General features: G+C 31.8%; 1 pseudogene; it reads left to right on the top strand.

Annotated features, from left to right (window-relative positions):
- Positions 1-7,137: 7,137 nt before the first annotated feature.
- Positions 7,138-7,744, top strand: LOC144569789 (protein SMALL AUXIN UP-REGULATED RNA 12 pseudogene; annotated as a pseudogene).
- Positions 7,745-10,142: the final 2,398 nt, after the last annotated feature.

Here is a 10,142-nt window from a genome sequence, read left to right as displayed (position 1 = left end):
ACCTTTGTGCAACCTGCTCTTGGGATTCTATCTTATGCGTGAGTGCTGTATGGGCTTAAGCCCTTTTAAGTTCGTAAAAGTATTTTTGTCTGACTTTGTTTTTTTTTGTTTGATAATTTTTTTTTGTCTGACTTTGAATTTTGCTTATCGTTGATGTTTTTCTTATAATTTGAGAAGTTAATTTGGGATATAAGGGGGCCATTTGATTTGATGGAGCGTTAAGCAATCCTAGAACCCAAATTAATGGGTTATAATTATTAGGTCATTAATAAGTCTCTTTGAACTTAATTTTAAAACTTATTGAATATGTTTCAAACAATAAATTCAAACCGTTGAAATCCATCTACCTTATTAGTGATGCGTATATATGTAAAAAATAATAATTTTCAAACTAATTTTGTATAGAATCAAGTGGTAAAAGAATATTCAAAAAATGAATGTATTAAAATTAATTTATAAACCTTTTAATTTTAACCGCTTGACTTTATACTAAATTAAGTTGATTGTTTAAAATTTTCATATGTAGATATATCACTCACAAGGTAAATTGTTTCAAAATTTAAATTAATTGTTTGAAGCCAATCTAATAAATTTTAAATTTGAATTCACAAAAAAACTTGATAAACTTAAGAACAACCTAGTTCTACTCCAAAAGAAATATATACCAAATTATTGTGTTGCATGCAAATATATTTGTACCAGTGTTGTAAAAAAACGGTCTTAATGGCCGTTTAATCGTTAACGGCAGTCAAACCGTTACGAATACACTTAACGAATGTCTGTTTGCGGAAGAAAACGATTAATCGACCTTTTTTCCGATTAATCGGTCATTTTACCATTTAATCATCTGTTTATTCCCATTTATTCCAGTGAATATTTATTTTTCACATTGACTCTTTTTTAGTGATAGATTGTGATAATAAGTTTTATAAATCATATATTGTAGTTTTATTTGTGCTTGGACAAACATTCAATACATTTTATATATGTTTTTTCTTTTCACTTACATTGAAATTGATTAACTATTTTGTTATTTATATACCATATATTTTTCTTGCTAATTACTCATGTATTTTTTTCAATTAGTTTGACATATTCATTTATGAAACTAAGTTGTTATCGTAAGCTAATTTTAGTGATTTTATGTTGAAATGTTGCATTTCTTTAAAATTATGTTATTAGTATTTGAAAAAATTTAGTTTTTGAATTTATTTTTTCATTAAATAAATGTGTTACTTACACATGTAATGCTTATGTATTAAGAAAAAATAAATGTAGTGTCATGTTATAATAATGAAACTAAGTTAAATTAAGTTTTTTTTATAAGTTAAATAAGTTAAATAAATTATTTTTAATAAATTATGATATATATATATATACATAATTTAATAATATTAAATTGTCTGCATAATTCCGATTAGTCAGCCGCATACCGATTAATTACTTGACAGTACCCGTCTGTCCGACAACCGCATACCGTCTTTTACAACACTGTTTTGTACAACACGGTCATCCATATTCAACTTAGAAATCAAGGTTCTAATTAGCGTTTATCGCATCATAGCGGGAAGCCGAAAAAAAAGCTATAGCGAATAGCGTCGCTATAGCGAAAGCTATGCCACATAGCGATTTTTATTTTTATAAAAATTATATCATATATTTGTACTAAATATCAACATTATTTAAGTCTCATATAACAATAAATAACATCAAATTGATTAAAAAATTATAATATTCATATTGAATCAATACAAAGTCCAAATTGCGACTCCAAATATCCATAGTAATACTAATATCATAAACTATCGATCTTTTCCTATTCAAAATATATTCAGCATTATGACATAATTTATCTTTTTTCTATTTAAATTTCAAAATAACCTAGACATCATGGCATAATTAATTATCTTAATCTATTCAAAATATTCAAACTACCATATAGTAAGTATCATTTTGTTACTTCAAGAAATATCTTAATATGTTCAATCTGAGCCTTTATTTAAAGCCCATATAAATTGAAAAGAAAAAAAAACAGTTCATGTTGCATAACGCGTTGTAGTTTTCTTATTTGATTTCGTTTGATGGATCTCTCATTTAATAATTAATAATTTACTATAAAACTTAGTACGTCAATTGCAAAAAAAAAAAAAAATCACGGTTAAAAACCAATCTGAGTCTTTATTTAAAACTCATATAAATTGAAAAGAAAAAAAAAAAAAACAGCTCATGTTGCATAGCGCGCGCTATTTGCGCTACATGCTATACGCTATAGCGGATCGCTATTACCGCTATAGCGCCCATAGCTTAAATAACGCGTTTTGATACCATATCGTAGCGTTTAGAGTCCAAAAACGCTATAACGCCGCTATTTAGAACACTGTTAGAAATAAATACATTTGCAATGTAGCATCCCCAAAATATATAATACCCCAATGAAACCAGCTGTGCGTGGATGGAGAAAGTAGCAAAGCCGCATCTGGCTTGGCGACTTACATTTTTAAATGAAGGTATCAACTGATGATGTATCAATTTACAAATAGAAAATAAAATTTGTGGTGGTATTTCGCTTGATTCTGAGTTCTGGTTGGCTCCATAGATTGGTGTCAGTAATGATTGGAAATGTGATTGGCTATTGAAGGACCTTTTTATCTTGGCACTCCTAGTTTATCATTGTCACTGCATTTATTTTGCACGAGTTCCAGCATTATTTAATAGTTTGTGGATATGCAATTGGGCTTAAAAGTTGTCTCCACACCGGAAGCAAAACTCCAAATTTAAGCATTAAAAGATCTGATTATTGATCTGTATGTAATAAATTGTTGGACAACCAGAAAAAAGTTTGTTTTTAGAGGGCAAACCATAGATTTTAAGAAATAAAAACTTATTTAGTTCAAGCATCACCGTAGTAGTAGTCTTATAAAACATTGCCAGTCCCAATTTTCTGGTAACATAAAGTATCACTATAAAGTTGCTGGAAGATGCTCTAATTAAAGTCCTCAATTGACAGTGGTGATACACAAAACTTACCATCTTGGGGTGCAACTGAGACAGTGGTGATGTGTGTGCAAAAGACAAGACAATCGGGAGAACGAATAACAGTGAGACATGTCAGTAGGGACATATTGATGGGGCCTCATGTATTGGCTAACCACGCAAGAACAACAAGAATGGTGGAACAATCGACCGCTCCATGGCAACACTCGATTGAAGCTAATTGGAGGCAAGAATGGTACCAGCTTGACCCAGGCAGATTCCTGATAGGAACTGGTACACAGGCGCAACAAACAGCAGCATAGAATTTCAAGTTTCTAGGAGAAGGCTTTTTACTGGTTTTATTTTCATGCTTTTTAGAGATAATTTAATTAAGTTAATTTCTACATTCAAGCTGATAGGGCATTGTTTGCATCCTATATTTATTTCCATGTTCTGTTTTAGATTTAGTTTAGTTTGTTTACAGTACTAGATTTCGGTATTTTACTTCATGTAATGTCTTTTCCTGGATAAATGAAGACAACCTACGGGTTTTAAATCAAAAAAAAAAAAAAGTCCTCAATTGACAGAATTTTTTATCTATAGAAATTATTTAAAAATAATATAAGGTAATAAATGAATTGTATTGAGCAAAGGTTTAAATAGCATTTATCGCGTCATAGCAAAATGACTACAAAAACGGCGTTATGCCAAAATAGCGCCGATAGTGCTATAGCGTACTATTTATAACCTTGATATTGAGATTTGTGGGCAATACACTAAATCTTACAATAATAAAAAAATTGTTTAAGTTCCCTTAGAAAAAAAAAATTGGTTACTTTTATGAGATCAAAATTTCTATGCAATTCATCAATTATCCTATATTACTTTTATATTATTTTTATACATAAAAGATTCTGCTCAGTTGAAGTATAATATTGTGAGTTGAGAAACTGTTTTCTACAGTTCAGAAAGGACAAGCAAAAGTATGGCTTCATCTCTATTAATTTTATCCGTTGATGATCTTTTTTGATAAACTGATAGAAGCTATCAGTGGTTATCCGTTGATGATCATTGTGAAATCTACTTGATTCCCTGCGCAACTTTCCTAGAGGAAATATCAGAAGAAAGTCTTTCCTGTCAATTCATATTTCAAGTATCGCACTGGCCATGTGCACTGATTTAGATCTGCCACGATCCTTTCCGAGTTCCACTACTCTCCATTAGAGTCACAAGCAGGAGAGATCTGGTTATATAATTCGAAATTTCCTGAGAGTACTCTATTTTAAGGTTATATTTTTATTGCATTAATTGGGTATATATATTTGTATTTTAAGGTTATATTTTTATTGCAATAAGAGCCACCCGCAGACAAACCATTTCATAGATATATTATATTTAATATTAAAAATGGAGTGAGTCTATGGTAATATGCATATTATGGGTTGGTCCATAATACGGATCAATATTTTTGTTCTCAAAATTTTAATAGTCGATTTGAACCGTTCAATATAATCTCCATGTGAATATGTACTTGCGGATCGAATTTTATATTTAAAAAAAAATTACTATTTTTAAGGAGTGTGGCTAGTATGACATTGGTGTCATATGACACCAACTCCAAAGTTTATTGGATATATTTTAAACGATAAATCCAGACCGTTCAAACTAATTTACTATATGAGTGATGTGTTTAAATGCCAACTTTATATAATTTCGAGTTATAGTATCACATCAAGCAGTCAAAAATGTTGAAAAATGAATGCATTAAAATTAGTTTAAAAACTCCCACATTTGACCGCTTGATTTGATACTAAATAAACTCCAAACATTATAAATTTTGCATGTAAATGCACAACTAATAAAGTAGGTCGGTTTGAATTTTTTGTTTGAAGTCGATTTAATAAGTTTTGGAGTTAGTGTTATATAGACTAAATGACACTGATGTCATATTAGTCGAACTCTTTTGTAAGATAGATAGAAAATTACTGTTTTTGAATGGTCTAGAATTTTCAAATCAAGTGATTTTCTATCTATCTTAGAAAATAGTAATAAAATTCTAAAAAAATATAAAATTTGGTCCGCATGTACATATTCACATGAAGATTCTGTTGAACAGTTCAGATCGACTATTAGAATTTGGAAACAAAAATATTGATCCGTATTATGGACCAACCCATAATATGCATAGCACCATAGACTCAATCTTAAAAATGAGCAATCATTAATTATTTACTCTGTCGTATTAATTTTGTCCTTCTAATTAACAATGGACTCTGCATTTGGTTTCAACTATTGATTAATTATTCATTTAAACGATCAAATCATTTGAATCGACTTTACCGAAAATCGTGTTAAACTATATCACTCATATGTCACCTCAAATCTTCATTTGGACGTAACTTTGATTCAAATATCAGTAAAGTTAACCTTCAAAAAAAATATCAGTAAAGTTACTCATTTATGCCTTTTACTATGAACATCTAAGTAAATTCTATAGTTCAAAATTAAACTCAGCATTTGTAAAATTAGACTAGAATTATAATAGAATACCTGCAATTAATTAAAGTCAATTTCAAAATAAAAATTTAAGTTAATTTCAAAAAATACTGCACTCATGCAACTAACAAAAAAATCCATACATCCCCGGCCAGAAACTAATTTCTAAGATATATGAGCAAATATGAATTATGCCAAGATAACGTTTTGAAAGCAATTTCATTAAAATAATATATCTTTCTTTTTATTACCTTAAATGACTACGAAGTAAATCCGACGAAAATCGGATCTACTTTATGTTCGATGGGCTCCAAAACCATCTGATCTGCTTTAAGATCCGTATGCTCTGCTTTAATATTTGTACGCACTTGCATTAATTTTTGTGTGCACGAATCTTAAATCAAATTGAACAGTCCTGGATCCCATCGGACCTACCTTGTACTCATCTGAAATTGCAAGTGAAATTTCTATACCTAGAATTTGAAATTGGAACAAAATTAACAATGTAGCTAGATATTATAAAGAACTAGCTAGGTAGCAAGGCAATCTTTTTTAAACCAAGTAGTACAAAAGTTGGAATCTGTATCTCTCCGGTATTGCAGAAGATCACTCTCACTTTACGGTTTGAGATTAAATTTCAACCAGTTTGGTATTCAGACCGCAATAGGGGACAGTATTTTTGGGCTTTGAGATTCATGCCAAGTTAAAAAGAACGGTTTGGATCTAGTAATTGTAAAAGATTCCCTAATCAGGTATTGGAGAGGATGTGAATTCCAAAAGTTGTTCCATTATGTTAAGTGCAGATACTATTACTCCCACAATTCCACTATTATGTAAACAACAATGAGTAAAATACACACGTCGACCTTAAAATATCACTCCTTTATGTTGTTGAAATTTAAAATTTGGAAGCAGCATTTTAATCTTTAAATTTTTCAATTCATATTGAAATTAATTACTTTCCATTTAACATTCATTAAAAATTAATAGTTTCTTATATATATCTCATGGTTGATCAGCACTATAATTGGTATTAAATTATATTAAATTAATGTAATATTATTATGTTCGTTATTTTCCCAGATTAATTAAAAGATAATATTTGCATTGATGTGATCACGAATTTTAACATAAACTTCGACTTATTTGATCAGTGATAGTTATAGGACCAATCTATTATAAATTGAAATTTTTAAGAACCTAAATAAATAAAAAATATTAAAGATAAAAAAAATTGAGTGATATTTAAGAATCATTAGTGTAAATTACTTGAACAAACACCATCAAATTAAAACCAAGGTTTGTAGTTTAAAACTCCATAGCTCAGAGCCCTTTTATAGGAATCCGCATCACCCAGGTACCTGAGGTGCAAGTGGTGAATCTGGACCATTCATTTCACTTGGCACGAATCTCAAAGCAGGCCTCCTATAGGCTACCGGTTGAGTTTAACCTGGATGGAATTAATCTGGACCGTCCATTTTTATTAATTGAGTTTAACCTGGATGGAATTAATCTGGACCTTCCATTTTTATTAATTGCATACCTGGGGGATACGGACTCCTTTTATAGTTGTACAAATTGAAACCTTTTGGGCTGCACTCTCTTAGACAAACTTGACCCAGAGAGAGAGAGAGAGAGAGAGAGAAGTATTGGAACTTGGAAGCAACAATGGATCACAAGTGCAGCAAACCTAGCAACAAGATAACAGATGTAGTGAGGCTCCATCAGCTCTTAAAGAAGTGGAAGAGACTAGCACTTGCTCCAAAAACTAACCCCTCAAGCAACTCCACTTGCAAGTTTCTGAAAAAGACCCTATCTTTCTCCGAAAATACATTATCCGTCTCCACCCCCGTCCCCAAGGGATGCTTTGCGGTATGCGTAGGGGAGCACATGAAAAGGTACGTGGTCCCTACTGAGTGCCTGAGCCACGTGGCGTTTGTTGATTTGCTAAGGGAGGCCGAAGAGGAGTTTGGTTTCGAGCAAGAGGGGGTGCTAAGGATCCCGTGCGTCGTATCAGTATTTGAAAGCGTGTTGCAGGTCGTATTGAAAAGAAAGGATGGGTTTGGTTCTCTTTCTTACTGTTCGGTGGAGGTAGATGGCACACGAGCACAGCATCAGCTTCAGAAATCTGTGTGTAGATGATCTTGTTCGAATCATGTACTTGTATGTCTGCCTTTTGTTACATCTTTTTGTGAAGCTAATTGAGAAGGAAAGCTATGCGAACATTAGATGCTATGAAACTAGCAGAAGTGCCACCAAATGGGCATATTTCTAAATTTTGAAAGTTCTTTCAATTTTGTTTTGTTTTGTTAGGCCTCTTTCTCCTTTTAATCAAAATCATGCAACAAAAAAAATATAAGAATAGAAAGAAGCATTAATGTTGTCTTTCCAATCTTTTAGCGAGATTTATATGATCCATATGTTGTCTTTCCAATCTTTGTATAACTGCTTAATATGCTGATATTTAGAGATCAAATTAGGAATCCACCCAACGGCTAATTAGCCATTGTAAAGCTTATACATAGCCTGTAATGCTTTGATACCAAATAAGTAAACAATCCATAATATCTTTCTCAAATTCCTGAAAACCTTCATGAGCAGGCCAACTCGAAACTAGGCACTCACATGAAGGAGAAAAAAAGGCTTGTAGAAAAAAAAAATAAAGGTTGGAGGTGATAAATACACGGTTTATTACAAATGAGTTCTGCCAATCAATGTAGAGTTGGCAACAAATCTTTTTTGAAAATTACTTCCAAGACTTGCTGCCAAAAGAACAATTTCTCTACTGATTAAATGAATCACAAAATTATTAAGGAAAATATACACATGTCGAAGCTAGATGAAGCCCGAAACGTGCTGCAGATAGGACTTCAATTCCAAACACAGAGAAACGGGCACACGGTTAATCTCTTTTCATTTGATCACAACATCCACAACCTACACTTTTGCGGTTGCTTCAAATTCAGAAGTAGCTCCTCAAATGCCTCCTCCTCACATGAAAGCTGCAGGGGCATTTGACTTTCAGACCCATATTCCTCGCTCGACTTGTCCATCAACGCTCGAAATGACGGGATGGAGATATAACTCTGTGGCACCACATATTGCTTTGAGTTTGCACCAACACGCACAATGAAATGCTTCTTTGGAACTTCCAATTCAGCACGAGCATTGTCTACTAACAACAGAGAATCATTCTCATCAGATGGTCGCCTCATTTTCAAGCTATTTTTAAGCACATTCCAAGAGCGCCCCATTGTAGAAGTTTGAAGTTCAGGTTTCAAATTAAGTATTGAAGGAATAATTATTGGGGATTGATGATGTTTCGTACTGAAATTGGCAAAGGTGGCTTAGGAAGGCGAACAAAAAAGGCTTGAGAATTTGAACATACTGTCTATGCATAGAGAAAATGGCGAAATTAAAAGAGGAGAGGGGAGTGGTGGGTTATTAGTTTTGGTCGTTGTAAAATACTAACTGTTGCTAAAAATGGTTATATAGTGGTTTAATTTTAGAGAATTAAAGAGGGAATTAGAGACCTCTAGCTCTGAATAAATCTGTTATCAGTTGTTTTTGTATAACTGAACTCTCGAATAGGGGCAACGGATATTTTCAAGTGCATGAAGTTGGATAAATGCTAAATTTAGAAAAATGTTTCTTCTGTTTGAGAGATTTAAAAATTTAATGGTGAAATTTTATGCTGCGTGTTACATAAATATGTTGAAAGCTGTGACTGTAGGGGTGTAAACGGATAGGATATTATCTGATTTTGTCTGGATCTGAATCCGAAAAATTACTTAAATTATCCAATTCATATTCATATCCGTATTTGAAAAATTATAACGAATGAGGATACTGTAAAACTTTTATCAATCTGTAACCGACCGTTTACACTCTTAAACCACAACAAATTTAATATATGTTCTTAAATTGATTTGTTAAATTGCATATTTATACCAATGATTTATTAAATTGCATATAGATATGAGTAAAGCTAGGGTGTGACATGCTCACCAAGAAAGTTTGGTGAGCATAACTCCAAAAGTATATCAGATCGACATCAAATGCCGAATTCAAACCGTTGAAATCTATGTACTTCATGAGTGATACATATACATGCAAAATTTTGAAAGTTTCGAATTTATTTGCTACACGGTCAAGTGGTCAAAGAAATGAACATTTTATTATAAGTTATTTTATATATTCAATTTTTATTATTTCATTGACTACTTGACCGTGTAGCAAATAAACTCGAAACTTTCAAAATTTTGCATGTATATGCATCACTCATGAAGTACATGGATTTCAACGGTTTGGATTCGGCATTTGACGTCGATCCAATATACTTTTGGAGTTATGCTCACCAAACTTTCTTGGTGAGCATGTCACACCCTAGCTTTACTCTATATATATATTTTTTTTGATGAACAATATAACACTATGACATAATTAGTGATTAATATTGTAATAATATAATAGATGTTTTGTAACCAACGAACTAATTATGAAAAATATCCGTATCCATAGCATTTAATATCCGATCTGTATCCATATCCAAAACTATCCGTATTCATATCCGCATCCGAAAAATTATAACAGATAAGGATACAGTTTGAGCACTATCCAATCTATATCCGACTATTTACACCCCTATGTGACTGCCCGTAAATAGTGTCGTG

Source organism: Carex rostrata, chromosome 18 (genome assembly GCF_964058835.1).
Source record: "Carex rostrata chromosome 18, lpCarRost1.2, whole genome shotgun sequence".
In the NCBI taxonomy this organism is placed as follows: domain Eukaryota; kingdom Viridiplantae; phylum Streptophyta; class Magnoliopsida; order Poales; family Cyperaceae; genus Carex; species Carex rostrata.
The sequence above is the reverse complement of the archived record's forward strand: the minus strand, read 5'-3'. Positions and strand labels throughout refer to the sequence as shown.